The sequence below is a fragment of the Apium graveolens genome, chromosome 6, assembly GCF_009905375.1.
Source record: "Apium graveolens cultivar Ventura chromosome 6, ASM990537v1, whole genome shotgun sequence".
Lineage (NCBI taxonomy): Eukaryota > Viridiplantae > Streptophyta > Magnoliopsida > Apiales > Apiaceae > Apium > Apium graveolens.
Window position 1 is genome coordinate 9,784,224 of NC_133652.1, and position 16,881 is coordinate 9,801,104.

The window sequence follows — 16,881 nt, forward strand, 5'->3', positions numbered from 1 at the left end:
AAATTAAAACAAATAAGAACGATAAAATTATAATTAACTTACTTATTCGTATCTCGTAAACCAGCCCTGTGAAGAACTAGATTATCACTACTATTTGTGACCTGAAGTTCTGTCTGCGCCTCTGCGGCAAACAACCAGGACTGGAGGCCTTAACATTAATCCGAACAATAGTATGGAATATCTACTATTAAGGAAACAATTGCAATTCAGTATTTCCTTCGAGATTATATTCATAGAAAGCTGTTAATCAACACTCAAACACACAATAAAAACGCCTGATTAAACAGTTTCAAAATTATACCAACTGACACAACACAAGTATATATAGACTCCTCTCCAACGTCTAATACAGGCTGCTGCCAAAATATCAAGAGGTCTTATCTGCTCTACTTATCTGATCTTTACAAAAATCGCTGCAATAAACTTCACTTACTTGAACACTTACACTTTTGCATAAAGACCAAATGTTTAATACGAAAAGTAATGCTAGATGTACCAAAATTTGTCCCAAATGACACTAAGGGAATTATAATTCGTGTGCACTGCAAGATAGCCCCATCATTTTTGTGAAAACTCTTACCAATCAACTCTTACCATGTGTCATTTGGGACAAAATTTGGGACAGCTTTTGTGACTTCTGCAATTTCTCTTAATATGAAATATCATTCCTTAAACACAAAATTGCAAGCTGAAAATATCATTCCTCAAACACAAAATTGCTACGTAATTTTTCTCTTTCTGTTTGAGATAAAGTCGCTCTAAAATTACATATTGGATAAAGTAATATGTGCGTCATTTCCTTACCAAATTTAAGAACCAATGTCGATCTCTGTCAGAGTACAAATATACAATATTGAGAAACTCAGGTAACTTCAAAGTACAAAACTTCATCCAAATAGAGGTCCCAAAATTTTGTAGCAAAATTTGTCCCAAATGACACTGGTTGAATTATAATTCGTGGGTGCATCTGTATGCACGATAGCCCATCATTTTTATAAAAACTCTTGCAATCAACTTTTGCAATGTATTATTTGGGACGGTTTTGGGGACCTCTATCATTTCTTTTAATACGAAATATCATTCCTCAAATACAAAATTGCTACATAATTTTTCTCTCTCCATTTGAGTTAAAGTCGCTCCGGAACTACGTACCGGATAAAGTAATCGGTGCAGTCATTTCCTTACCAAATTTAAGAAATAATGTCGGTGTCCGTTAGATTACAAATATACAATTTTCCATTCTTACGTAACTTCAAATTACAAAACTTCATCCAAACTTCTATTAACTTCCTACTCTGTCATTAGTTGTATAAATTCTTCCAATTTCTTCTTGAAGTGTGTTTGCAACTTGGAGGACTATCTTATCAATTGTGTAATTTAAATACATCATCAGCAGGTTATTTTTGTCAACTAATATGCATCTTAAGTAAGAATCTGAATAGATTAATGAGCTTAACAAAGTCAAGAATATGCACCTAGTATATTTTAAGTAAACTCTCTCCAATGTCAATATTGAACTAAGGTTTTTGAACATCACTCAGAAATCTTTAATAATATCGAACTTCTAACCACTAGAGTTTTAAAGTTTAAGAAGTAAATGTGTTACGTTTAAGAAGTAAATGTGTTACATTTAAGAAGTAACCAGTAACATCCTGACAAATTTCTTGAAATTCAAACCCTCTGTTGTTTCCTGCGTGTGAAGTTACAAACTACCACGACACTTGGCAGCTATTTGAAGTTTATAACTTCTCGAATTGCTCTTTTCTCATTTACAAAGGCCAAGAATCAGCCACCGATACTCCAATTCATAGTATCTGTAGTTTATACTAGAAATGCACAGAAGGGTTATCGGGCCGGACTTTGATTGGGCTTTAAAAAACCCGGATTTTGACCGGACTGGACTTTTCGAGCTTTGACTTTGACCGGGCCGGGCCGGGCTTTCCGAAAATGTCGGAGCCCGTTTGGGCCCTCGAGGCGGGCCTAACCGGGATTTTTTCAGGCTGAATCGGATCGGGCCGGGCTTTTTTCTAATTTACATCGGATCGAGTTTTATTAGAGATTTCGAAGACTATGTATGTTAGCAACTATATCAACGTAAAAATGTATTAGTTTACATATAATATTTTATGAAAACATTACTTCATTGATTTAAGTTCGGCAAAAAATAAACGTGTTTATAGAATAATATGTTTTATCATTGTTACCCAAATATATAGTATATTTACTATATCTTCTTTCATTATTTATGCAATAAAGTATATACATAATATTATTAATCATAAATATGTAAATATATATATGTATTTAAAGTATTATTTATATTTATAGTAAATGTGAAATCATAGATATATAAGAAAATATATTAGAATAATCAGATTTTAATCGGGCTTTTTCGGGCTTTTAATCAGGTTGGGCCGGGCCGAAGCCCGGGTTTTTAACCAGGACGGGCAGGGCGAGCTTTATCTAAAAATATAGGGTCCGTCGAGGCCCTAAGCCCGGGTCAGGCTTTGACCGGGCCGGGTTTGACTGGGCTTTGACCAGATCGGGCCGGGCCAGATTTTCGGGCCCGAGCTTTTTGTGCATCTCTAGTTTATACTCCCTCCGTGTTTTAATATATGACGTTTGACTTTTTGGCATACACATTTAGGAGGGTTGACCACATAGCTAGAATTATTATTTTTAAGAAATTCTTTTTCTGAATAAAAATATGAGATCAAAACTTTTATTCATAAAAAAGAAATTTTTAAAAAAAATTATTTTAATTATACGGTCAAACCTCCTACACATGTGTGCCAAAAAGTCAGACGTCATATATTGAAAACAGAGGGAGTAGGTTTTTCTTCACTTGTCAACATAAGTCATCTTCTTCCAATTTTAGTATAAAATCAGTGAAGAAAACGTATATATTTTCATCATCTCATTCAAGCATTTCAGATATTTAGCACCTGAAAATTAAGATAGAGGGAGTAGGCTTTTCTTCACTTGTCAACATAAGTCATCTTCTTCCAATTTTAGTATAAAATCAGTGAAGAAAACGTTTAAATTTTCATCATCTCATTCAAGCATTTCAGATATTTAGCATCTGAAAATTAAGATGGACATTTCTCAAACTGAAAACAATGGAGGGTTTTCTATTCCCGTGTATTCAGAGAACAAGGCGACTAAACTGTGAATACACTTAGTCGCAACACCTCACATGAAAGCATTTCATCTATCATGGATATCTTTTTTCTCATGTTTTGTTTCCACCTTTGCTGCTCCACCCCTTGTAGTAATGATGTTCTTCATATAAATTGTATAGTTGTGTAGAGATGAACTGTAATTTTATATATATGAAAGCTTAAGTTGGAGATGTTACAACCATTACATTATTTATAGTGTTTGACATTTTCCAACTGAATTTGTTACAATCCTTATGACTTGTTTGGATAAAAGGAATTAACAACTTATTACTTAATGACCACTTATTGTACTCATTAGCCCCCCTTTGAATTGATTCTTCTGCATTTTCACAAGCAGTGCTAGAACAAAAGTTAAATTTCTTTACTAATCCACATGTTGTTGCTATGTTACTACTGTCACCACCAGCTGGAGAAGGCATACTGGAAGGAATAATGCCTAATCTGGAACAACAAGACCAATGAGGCACCTTACCCAAACCTTTAGTTAAGAATATCTGCAGTATTGATCTTGGTAGAAATCTGGGATACTTTAATTAATCCTGATTGAATCTTCTCCCTAATAAAATGGTAGTCAATCTCTATGTGCTTGGTACTGACATGATAAACTGGGTTTGCAGTAAGATCAACAGCAGACTTACTGTGACAGAACAAAGACACTGGTCATGTATGTTTTACTCGCAGTTCAATTAACAATTTCTTTAACCATATAACTTCACAAGATGCATCTGCTAAGGCTCTATATTCTGCCTCTGCATAGCTTCTAGAAGTGACAGACTGTTTCTTTGACCGCCAAAAAATAGCGGCATTACCAAGCAGAAAAATATAAGCACCTACTGATCTTCTATCGACAGGATTTCCTCCCCAATCACTATCACTAAAACCTTGGAGAAGAAAAAGATTATTAGCTGGAAAAAATAAACCATGAGACACCGTGCATTTCAGATATCTCAACATCCTCTTAGCAGCCTCCATATGAGATATTTTTAGAGCATGCAAAAATTGGCTTAAAAGTTGCACTGATATGAAATATCAGGTCGAGAAGAAGTAATATACAAAAGCTTACCAACCCAATTTCTGTATATTGATGCATCTGATCTAAGAGGTCCTGAATGTTCATCATCAGTCAATTTTTGATGTGGATTGACAGGAACAATCAAAGGCTCAGCATCAGTTAAACCAGCTGAACTTAAAAAATCTATGATAAACTTTTGTTGACTCAAGAAAATTCCTTTGGAAGTTCTTTGGACTTCAAGGCCCCAATAATACTTGATGCTTCCAAGATCTTTAATACTGAATTCCTTATCTGGATGAGATTTAAGGTCTTTAATGGTAGTCATATCATTTCCTGTAACTAAAATGTCATCTACGTACACTAATACCGCCAGAAAAATAGAACCTGTCTTGAGAGTGAAGCGAGAATAATCCAATAAAGACTGTGAATAGCCAACTAAGATAAGAGAATTGGTGAGCTTGGTAACCATTCCCTAGAAGCTTGCTTAAGGCCATAGATAGATTTTATTAATCTGCAAACTAGAGGAATAGTAGAAGATCTTTTGTAACCCAGTGAAAGCTCCATGTAAACTTCCTCACTTAAATCACCATGTAAAAAAGCGTTGTTGATATCTAACTATTCTACAGGCTAATCATTGGCTGCTGCAATAGTTAACAGGCATCTGATAGTCACCATTTTAACAACTGGAGCAAAGGTATCATGATAATCTACCCCTGCTGATTGAGTATATCCCTTGGCCACTAGTCGAGCCTTAAACCTATCAACACTCCCATCTGATTGATATTTAATTTTATAGAACCATTTGCACCCAACTACTTTCTTTCCCGGTGGTAAAGGAACTAATGGCCAAGTGTTGTTAGACTCTAAAGCTTGTAGTTCACTATCCATAGCTTTCACACACCTAGGATCATGAACTTCCTGATAGTAATGATTTGGTTCTGTTTCAGCTTTCAAAGTAGAAAAAACTGCAAAAGCTTGATTATGAGGATCAAAAGACTGTTGGGATAACAACATATCAGACTCTGTCCCCATAGAATGTGAAACTGAATGAAGAGAAGTTGTATTGTCAATTATATGATAATCTTTCCACTAAAAAGGTCTTGTAGAAGTTCTCACAGAATGTCTAGTAGAGATAGAAGGAATGTGAAGAGTTGATGACAAGGAGGGAATCCAAAATCAAACCAGAGTCATGATGAGTATGTGGTGAAGAAGGTTGTACAGGTATATCAGAAGTATCATCTACAGGTGTACTAGTGAACAAAGGTGAATTAGGTGAGGGAGAATTGTCAACAGGAGAAGAATATGTATCTAGAGTAGGAGTGATATGAGAAAATGAAGAATGAAGCCAGTCTAAAAAAGAATAAGCATTATAATTGGTAGGAGATAAATCCTTGTTAATGGAAGTAGAATTAACATACAAAGGAAATATAGTCTCATGAAATTTAACATGTCTGCTAATGAAAGTTGAGTAATTGTCTAGCCTTAAAAGTTTATATCCTTTCTGCAAATGAGGATATCCCAGAAAAATGCATTAATTTGCTCTGGGCTGAAATTTGTCAGTGGGATGATAAGAGGCATAGCATAAACAACCAAAAGCCCTTAGAAGAGAGTAATCAGGAGGTTGTTTATATAACAACTCATATGGTGTTTTGAAATCCAACACTGGAGTTGGCAGTAAGTTGACAAGGTAAGTGGCTGTTAACAAACACTCCCCCCAATATTTGAATGATATCCCAGACTGGAATTTAAGAACCCTAGCAAGTTCAAGCAAGTGTTTGTGTTTTCTCTCCACTCTAGCATTCTGCCATGGAGTAGAAAAACAAGATTTTTGATGTAAAATTCCTACATTAGATAAGAAAGAACTAAGATATTGATTCACAAATTCACTCCCATTATCAGTCCTTACTGATTTAATGGTAGTCTTGAAATGAATGTTAACATAAGCTGAAAAGGATTGAAACAACTGAAACACATGTTGTTTACTGGACATAAGATAAGTCCAGGTAGCCCTGCTATAGTCATCAACTATAGTCAAGAAAAATTTACATCCTATATGAGTAGCAATATGATAGGGACCCCACACATCCATATGAATTAATTCAAAAGTAGAATTAGCACTAGAATTGTTATGTTTTGGAAATGCTAACATTTTTTATTTAGCAACAAGACATAAAGGACAATCAGAAAAATGACAAGAATGTTTACCTATACAAGGTACATGTTCTAATACATTGGAAGAAGCATGTCCAAGCTTAAGATGCCACAATTTAGGCAAGAATAACAGAATTAGAAGAAACAACATTATTACAAGAAACATCAATGTTTGAAACTGTCTGAGAAGGAGAATGAAGCCGACAGAAGTAGTATAATCCAAACTTTTCAGCACCAACGGCCAGAACGTTCAGCTTGTTCAGGTCCTGAAAAATGCATTCAGAAGAAGTAAAAGTAACAACACATTTTATGTTAAAAGTTAACTTGCTGACTGACAACAAGTTACAATTAAAATCTGGAACTAGCAGAACATTATGAAGTGTAAGATGAGGGTTTAAAATGACATCTCCATAGTGTGTCACTGGAATGTGTGCATTATTAGGAAGAGTGATATGGAAAGGTTGTGAGATATTTTGAAGATTAGTTATAAGATTTTTATCCCAACACATATGATGAGAAGCCCCAATATCTATTATCCAGGAAACATTCAATTGAGATGAAACAAAAGAATGCATAGAATAAGCCAAACCTGCTATACAGTTCACATGATCTTCAAGAGTAGAAAAACTGTTATTGCTCATCATATTGGACATAAGCTGCTGCATTTATGAGATTTTCTTATGAAGACCTTCTAGAGTGTAGTTCTGAGAATTCCGAGAAGCTCCAAATTGTTCATTTGCATTATGAATAGGTTCCTTTCCAATAGGAGATGTACTGGTCCCTGTCATCTACATAGCCTGAGGATAAGGTCGAAAACCTTGGGAATTAGTATGAAACTTCCCTCTGCCTCTACCTTTTGGAGGATAACCTATAAGTTTGTAGCAACTCTCCTTTAAGTGACCCTCTTTATGGAAATAATATGAAGAGCTTTTCCGGTTGAATTCTTAGTAGCACCAGGCTTGACATTTTCCAGAAAAGATGTTAAAATAATCTGACCATTCATTTTCCTCTCTTCTTGTTTGATAAGAGAAAAAGCTTGAGTGATTAAAGGCAAAGGGTTCATCATCAAGATTTGTCCCCTAGCTGTAGAGAAAATGTCATTGAGACCTATCAAGAACTATAGAAATTTCTTTCATTGATCTCTTTCTTCTTGAAGCTTATGCGCATCACAAGTGCCACCACATTTACAGGAAATAACAATTTCCAAAGCCAAGTATTCATCCCCCAAAATTTTCATCTTATGATAGTAAAACTGAACTGATTTCTCACCTTGTTCAAGAGCATGTAGATCCTTTAAAACCTGATACACTCGATGTGCATTTAGACTAGAAATTGTTCATGCAACTCATTCCAAACATCCTGTGCAGAATGCACAAAATCCATACCATTGCTGATTTTATCCGAAATAGTGTTTAATATCCAACTAATTGTCATGTCATTCACTCCTTCCCATTGTGGTAAAAGAATTAAAACATCTGCAGGCTTTAGAATAGTTCCATTGATAATCCCTAACTTGTTCTTAGCCGAAAGAGCGATACTAATTGATCTCTTCCAAGGTCCAAAATTCTCAGAACCAATAAGTTTCTTAGAAATCAAAACGAGGCCTGTATGATCTATATTTTACAAATATAGAGGATGCATATTAGAGATGTTCTGTAATTCATGATTCTCATTAACTCTGGGAACATACTCATCCTCTTATTGATCAAACTCATCAACAACTCGGTGGTTATTCTCAAGAACACATTGATTAGTCTGACTAACATCATTAGCATAACTTTGTCTTTTCATTTTATCACAAACGAAACACAAACAATCAAAATTATCACAATATCAATCTTCTCAACAACAATTGATCAAACACAATGATGAACATATACTAAGAGATATAAAAATGATCATGAGCAAGCAATCGAAATATCATAACAGTCATTTGAGCGATATTGTAACACAAAATTGTATAATCACAATATAACAAGATCGATAATCGATGACAAACCTCGTGTAGCACTCATGCTTCTTATTGCACATGCAATCTACTGTAGTGCAATAGCCACCTCTCCAGCTTTATTTCTCCTTGTACACTTTTTCACTGGCTTTTCACTTTCCACTTTTGTGTCAACTCAATACTGGATGAGCTCAATGTTCTCCGCTCCTGTTGTTGGCACTACTAATGGCGTAGCTGCTGGCTGGGGAAACCTTGGTGGCGGTGCAACTCAGCTCATCATGCAGTATGGGTATACCCTTATTCTTAGTATTAGTTCCATTAAATTCACAGCATAGAGAATTGCTTTTTTCGTTCCATCTGTGTTCCAGACTTTTTCGGAATATTCAGTGTTTTTTCTAAACCAAGACTTGCCTGATGGCAACTTCTCAAAACTCCAAAAATCTGGAGATAAGCACAAAGATAAATTCTCACAGGTGTTCTACCAGGCAATGACAAATTACAAAGGGTGGATTTTGGCGCTAACTTATGGGTACTGTTTCTAGTACAAATATTTTGAGGCCTCTTATGCGTTCTCTTCGGGAGATTGGGATCTGTAAGTGCATCTATTACTGTGATGCTTGTGTTCTCTGTTTTTGTTCAAGCTGCATGTTGTTTTACATACGGAGTGGTTCCTTTTGTTTCAAGAAGGTATTTTCTTCCTAAGCATGAATTCAAAACATTATTATCTAATAGATTTGTATTTATGTTTCATTAGGTCACTTGGAGTAATATCAGGGTTGATCGGAGGTGGTGGAAATGTAGTCGCGGTTTTGACACAATTAATCTTCTTTAGAGGATCAATATTCAAAACTGAGACAGGCATAACTCTCATGGGAGTCATGATAATATATTGCACTCTTCCGATGATGTTTGTATACTTTCCACAGTGGGGAGGTCTACTTTAGGGTGCATCATCTGAAGACATTACCAAAGAGAATTATTACATGTCCGAATGGACCCAAGAGGAACAAGATAAAGGTTTTCACAAATCAAGCCTAAAATTCGCAAATAATAGCAAAGGTGAAAGAGGTAAAAGAGTGGGTCCAGCTTCCACATCTTCAGAAGGAAATCCAGAATCCTATGGACATGTGTAATTTGTGAAATTACAATAAGTTATATTTAATGTCATATTATATTACCCCTTAAACTTTCTTGTTTTGTATGAATTCTAGTCAAGAATTATAGTCGGGGACTTTAATTAAAAAATACGTGAAAAATATGATTGTCATCTTATATGTCATCCCTGATGTTTTTATTTGTCTAATTGTATATAAGTGAAAAACATGATCGCCATCTTGTGTGTCATCTCTCATGTTTTTATTTGTCTAATTGCATGTAATTATGCACCATCTATGAACCAGTTTGTTTTCTTTTTTATTATGTCATCATTTTGTATTATTGTTAGGGATGTACAGGTAATCCGCTCAATCACACAAATCGCTCACACCGCTCACAATCGCACCGCTCTTTGCGGATTTTACGGATCATATGTGAATTGAAATTACAAAACCGCATATCTGCGGATTGAGTCCGGATTTGATTTTTAAATAATCGTAAAAGTCAAACCGCATCCGTATACTGCTATATATATAATATATATCATCAAACGCAGAAACAACCATATATAAGAATTAAAAGATAAAGAATTTGGTGCTTTGAGATATAATATATATCATCAAATGTAGAAACAACCATATATAATTTGCAGGTGACACCCCTATAATTTTTTTATTATATCACTGATTAACGAACTGCATTGTTTCATTTCTTTATCTTTCAATATCTTCTTTATATTTTATCTTCTTGAATTACTTTCCTAGAAAAGTATAAATTCATGCTATGATGCCCCTTCCTATCATATTATTACATGTTTTACAACGTTCAGATGAAAGATAGATATTGTTAAAAAAAATTATTTAACATTACTTATTTCCATCTTTATTGTCTTAATCAAATGATTATTAATATTAATAGTTGAGCACCAAAAATATTAGCACTAAGTGATCAGCCAGCTCTTCAAACAATCATCAATAATAATTTTGGGGTCTGGTTTCCAAACGATTTTGAATATCATAAAATACCTTGCTTTTTCATCCAAATTCCTAATATTGGAGTTATCTTCTCTATATTAATTTGACATAAAAAAATTGAAAAAAATACACTATTATAAATTGTAGTGTTGTTTTGAAGTTCAAATTATACTGAAAAATAATGTGAAATTTGCATTGTTACAATACTTTAATGTTGCATACCACACTTTGAAACATGACTTTATACCCGTGAATGTTCATGTAATTTTTGAAATTAGAACCTTAGTTTCTAATAACATGCCATCATATATTATTCGGCAAAGCTATCTTCTTTTGTATATACTAGATCTAGTCGATAATAATTGTTGAGAACGATGATTGGAAGACTTTAATCGAAAAGCGCATGAGATTATGGTCATTGATTTATTTATAGTTGGTTTATATGTGATTATGCATCATTTTTGTGAACTACACCGTTATTTTTTTTATGTCACCACTTTTTTTCATTGTCTGAACATACGACAAAAAAAGTTTCAGAATCATTGTTTATCAACTTATATGTAATTATGCACGATTTTCACAAATTGTTTTATTTATTTTGTTGTCATCTCATCACATTGTTTTATTATTTGAATGGCCGATAAAAAAATTGTGCATCTATTATTTGTCAGTTTGTTTGTAATTTTACACCAATTTTACAAACCGTTTAATTTATTTTTTGTAATATCATTATTTTATTTTATTGTCGGAACGGCACAAACTTTTTTAAATTATGTTAACTTCAGGAATCGTAGTGTTTTTATTTTTTTACTCAACCTTTAGTGTCCTCTTCATATTGTCGATATTTGCATATATAAAAAGAAATAATTTATTATATCTCAATCATTCTGATCTTTTTTTATCGTAAGTAACCCGCCGTCGCTACCCTTCGGGTGCGCACTGGGTAAACCCTACGGGCTCACGCAATAGCCTGCAAAACACGTGAACCAAGGTGAACCGCATTTAAGCGACGAGCTCTGACTCAGGAGGCATAATCATAAATTCACGTGGAATTCGAACCTTTGACCAAGAGGATGGTTATCCCCTCTTTAACCAACTGAGCCAACCCTTGCGGGCCCAATCTTCTTTGTATTCTTCTACTTTTGAATCACTTTCCCGAAAGATAGAAATGAGCAAAAGTGAGCAAAAGTGTTATTTAGCATAAGTAATTACTCGATCTCTATCATCAATATTTGACCGAATGTATAATGATGATATTAACTTCAAGAGTTCAATCAGCTCTCAAAAAAATCAGCAACAGTTTAAGTTTAAAGTCAAATTTTTACACCAGAATCTTGTTTTTCCACTAAAATTTGATACGACATTTGCAATCGAACCTCTGAATATGATCTATTTTAGCAATACATGATAATTTAGTTTACAATAAAATTGTACCTTGTTGATGACCACATAAATCTGAAGTGCATATTTTCGGTATTGGATCTTAAAAGAGAGAGAAGAATCAATATCTATAATAACCATGTTGTAAGATAATCACTCTAAGAACATCGAATTGTCAGATTTGATAATTGAAGGTAAATGAGTCAAATAAAAATGAGACCCTCTTTCATATAATTTTGTTTTGAAAGTAATGATAAAATGTACTAAAAACTGACATTAAACAATTTTTTTAAAATATTAAACATAATTCATGTATAAAATAATTAATTTTTAAACCAACACTTGATAAGTGCATTACAAAAGAGAATTATTACATGTTTGAATGGACCCAAGACGAACAAGATAAATGTTTTCACAAAGCAAGCCTAAAATTTGCAAATAATAGCAAAGGTTAAAGAGGTAAAAGAGTGGGTTTAGCTTCCACACCTTCCGAAGGAACTCCAGAATTATACGGGCATGTGTAATTTGGGAAATTACAATCAAGTTAAATTAAATATCATCTTATACCTTAAACTTTCTTATTTTGTATAAATTCTAGTCAAGAATTATAGTTGGGAACGTTAATTAGATGATGTGCGAAAAACATGATCATCATCTTGTCTGTGAGCTCTGATTTATTTTTCTATTTGTATGTAATTATGCATCATCTATGATCCCATTTGTTTTCTTTTTTGTTATGTCATCACTTTGTCATATTATCGGGCAGGCGACAGCCCGTATATTTTTTTTTATGTAAATGCTTAACGAACCTTATTGTTTCATTTCCAGATCTTTCAAAATCTTCTTTATATTCTTATCTTCTTGAATTACATCATTAAAAAAGAAAAGATCCATGCTATGATGCTCCTTTTTACTACAACATCACATGTTTTACAACGTCCAGATGAAAGATTGAGATTTTCAATTTTGTTTATTTACCATTACTTATTTCTCCATCTTTATTGTCTTAATCAAATTAATATTAACAGTTGCGAACCAAAAAAATTAACTCGAAGAGACCAGGCACCTCTCCAAAAAAATCATCAATAATAATTTTGAGGTCTGATATCTAAACGATTTTGAATATCATAAAAGAACTTATTTTTTCATCCAAATTTCTAATATTGGAGTTATCTTCTCTAAATTAATTTGACGTCAAATGAAAATTTGAAAAAATTACACTATTATAAATTGCAATACTGCTTTGGAGTTTATATTATACTAAAAAATAATATGAAATTTGCATTATTATAATACTTTAATGTTGTATGCACACTTGGAAAATAAAACTTTATAATCGTGCATGTCCGTGTAATATGTGAAATTAGTGCCTTAATTGTTAGTAACATATCATCATATAATATCCGCAAAGCTATCTTCTTTTGTATATATATTCTAGTCGATAATAATGGTTTAAAATAATGGTAGGAAGACTTTAACTAGAAAGTGCAGGAAAATATGGTTGTTGCTCTGTTTATTGTCGGATTGTATGTAATTATGCATCATTTTCGCAAACTTTAATGTTTATTTTCTTCTATGTCTCCACTTTATTAAATTGTATGAATGTGCAACAAAAAAGTTTTAAAACCATTATTTATCCTTTTGTATGTTATTATGCACCATTTTCACAGACCGTTTTGTTTATACTGTTGCATCTCATCTCATTGTTTCATTTTCTGAACATGCAGATAAAAAATATTGTGCAACCATTTTATACAAATTTCTTATTTATTTTATTGTAATGTCATCACTTTGTTTCATTATCGGAACGACAACCTTTTTATATTATGTTAACTACTTCACGAACCTATATCATATATTTTTTTTCCTCAACCTTTCAGTGTCCTCTCTGTATTCCCGATACTTGCATATATAAGAAGAAACAATGTATCATATCTCGATCCTTATGATATTCTTTTTATTCCTCTAATTTGGAATCACTTTCCCCGAAGAACAGTTTGATGGCCTTTTGCGTAACATGTTTAATGTTCGAACAAAAGATAGAAATGAGCACAGTTTTATTTAGCATAAGTAATTGCTCGATCTCCATCATCAATACTTGCGCGACTACAAAATGATGACATTAACTTCAAGTGTTCAGTCACCTCCCTATATATATTCTAGTCGATAATAATGATTGAGAATAATGGCTGGAAGACTTTAACTAGAAAGTGCACAAAAATATGGTCGTTGCTCTATTTTCGTGAATTTCAATGTTTATTTTCTTCTATATCTCCACTTTATGAAATTTCTTATAGTTGGAAACTTTAATTAGAATATACGTGAAAAACATGATCGTTATCTTGTCTGTCAATCCTGATGTTTTTGTTTATCTATTTATATATAATTATGTACCATCTATGAACCAATTTGTTTTTTTTTGTTATGTCATCACTTTTTATCGTATTGTCGGGGCAGGTGACGGCCCATATATTTTTTTGTTATGACACTACTTAATGAACCGTATTATTTCATTTCTTGATCTTTCAATATCTTCTTTATACTTTTGTCTTTTTTGAATTTCTTTCCTAAAAACGAACAAATCCATGCTATGATGGTCCTTACTATCACAGTTCACAGTTCAACATGTTTAACAACGTCTAGATGAAAGATAGACATGCTCAAATCTTTTTATTTACCATGATTTTCACCATCTTTATTGTCTTAATCAAATTAACGATAATATATTAATGACAATAGTTGTGCACCAAAAATATTAACTCCAAGAAATCAGTCACCAATAATTTTGGGGTCCGGCTTTCAAACGATATTGAATATCATAAATGAGCTTACCTTTTCATCAAAATTCCTAATATTAAAGTTATCCCTTCTCTATCTTAATTTGTCATCAAATAAATATTTGAAATAAATTACACTATTATAATTAAAATGATGCTTTGAAGTTCATATTATATTGAAAAAAATGAGAAATTTCCATTGTTACGGTATTTTAATGTTGCAGACCACACTTTGAACTTCACGCTCCAAAATTCTTGTAAAAAATAGAGTAATATGTGATCATTTTCAACTAAGTTTAAGATTGCACATATTTTTCTATTCATAATGCATTACTCCTCCAAACTTGCATAATTATCACATGATTCATCTTCTTACTATTAAGAAAAGATAACTTCGTCTTGCGGAACTTTCGTAATAAATATAGTAATATGTGATCATTTTATTGCTAAATTTGAAGATTGCATATGATTTCCAATAGTCTTGATTTTCCCTGTCTGAGTTTTGATAATTTTCACATCAATCCTCTAAAGTTACAAACTTACTACAAAGTCATTGTACGTAAAATGGTATTGATTCTTCCCTATCTCATAGATTCGTAGTGTAATGAGTTTGTAGGATGGATGACTAAACTATCAATTTTATAACTCAAAGCCAGCATTTTGAAGGTGGAAATCTAGTGATGTGACTAGCCAGTCCCATGTTTATAAAGTATTGAGTATCGAAACTAAATATAGAAGATATGTACAACAATATTAAACATCTTATTGCATTGATGTAAGAAAACTAGGTCTTTGGTAAATTTAAGACCGAAAATCCTCTTAATTTATGTCATAAGTACAGGTTTGAAGCAAATAATCAATAAGGATTTATGTGTTATTCAATCAGCACTTCAAAAAAATATAAGTTAATTATTTTGATTAAATTCAAGAATTTTAACCTAAAGTATATTTTGGGCTAGATTTCAAATGTTATGGCAACAAGGTACGACATGAGTGGTAGGCTCTGGACCCTGTTTCTAGTACAAGTATTTGGAGGCCTATTATGCGTTCTTTTGGGGAGAATGGGATCTTTCAGTGCATCTATTACTATGATGCTTGTGTTCTCTATATTTGTTAAAGCTGCATGTTGTCTTACATACGGAGTGGTTCCTTTTATTTCGAGAAGGTATTTTCTTCCTAAGCACCTGAATTCATATCATTATTATCTAATTCGGAATCTCAAGCAAGACTTGTATATATCTTTCATTGGGTCACTCAGAGTAATATCAGGGTTGACCGGAGGTGGTAGAAACGTAGGCGCAGTTTTGACACAAGTAATCTTCTTTAGAGGATCAACATTCAAAATTGAGACATGCATAACTCTCATGGGAGTCATGATAACATGTTGCATTCTTCTGATGATGATTATATACTTTTCACAACGGGGAGTCCTATTTTGGGGTACATCATATAAAGGCATTACTGAAGAGAATTATTATATGTCTGAATGGACCCAAGAGGAATAAGATAAAGGTTTTCACAAAGCAAGCCTAAAATTCACAAATAATAGCAAAGGTGAAAGAGGTAAAAGAGTTGATCCAGCTTCCACACCTTCAAAATGAACTCCAGGATCATATGGGCATGCGTAATTTGTGAAATTACAATAAGTTATATTTAATGTCATCTTATATAACCCCTTAAACTAGAAAATATGTAAAAAAATATGATCATCATCGTGTCTGTCAATCCTGATGCTTTTATTTGTCTATTTGTATGTAATTATACATTATCTATGAACCAGATTGTTTTCAATTTGACATCAAAATGAAAATTTAAAAAGAATTACACTATTATAAATCATGTGCTGCTTTAGAGTTCATATTATACTGAAAAATAATGTGAAATTTGTATTGTTACATTATTTTAGTGTTGCATACCACACTTTAAAATGGAACTTTATGCCCGTGCATGTTCCTATAATTTGTTAAATTAGAGCCTGAGTTGTTTATAACATGTCATCATATATTATCCGGCAAATCTATCTTCTTTTTTATATATTCTAGTCGGTAATAATGGTTAATAACGATGGTTGAAAGACTTTAACTAGAAATTTCATGAAAATATGGTCATTCGTTGTTTATCGTCGGTTTGTATGTAAGTATGCATCATTTTTGTGAACTATAGTGTTTATTTTCTTTTATGTCACCACTTTATTTTAATGTATGAACGTACGATAAAAAGTTTCATGAAAGAACTATTTTCTTGTATTCCTCTATTTTTGAATCACTTTCGTGAAAGAACTATTTTCTGGCCTTTAACGTCACATGTTTAACGTCCGGGTTAAAGATAGAAATGAGAAAAATAATTATTTATCACAAGCAAT

The 16,881-nt window shown here is 32.8% G+C and overlaps 2 pseudogenes; both read left to right on the forward strand.

The window, feature by feature from the left end:
• Positions 1–7,980: 7,980 nt before the first annotated feature.
• On the forward strand, positions 7,981–8,835 carry LOC141664550 (high-affinity nitrate transporter 2.3-like; annotated as a pseudogene).
• Positions 8,836–8,906: 71 nt separating this feature from the next.
• On the forward strand, positions 8,907–16,120 carry LOC141664552 (high affinity nitrate transporter 2.5-like; annotated as a pseudogene).
• Positions 16,121–16,881: the final 761 nt, after the last annotated feature.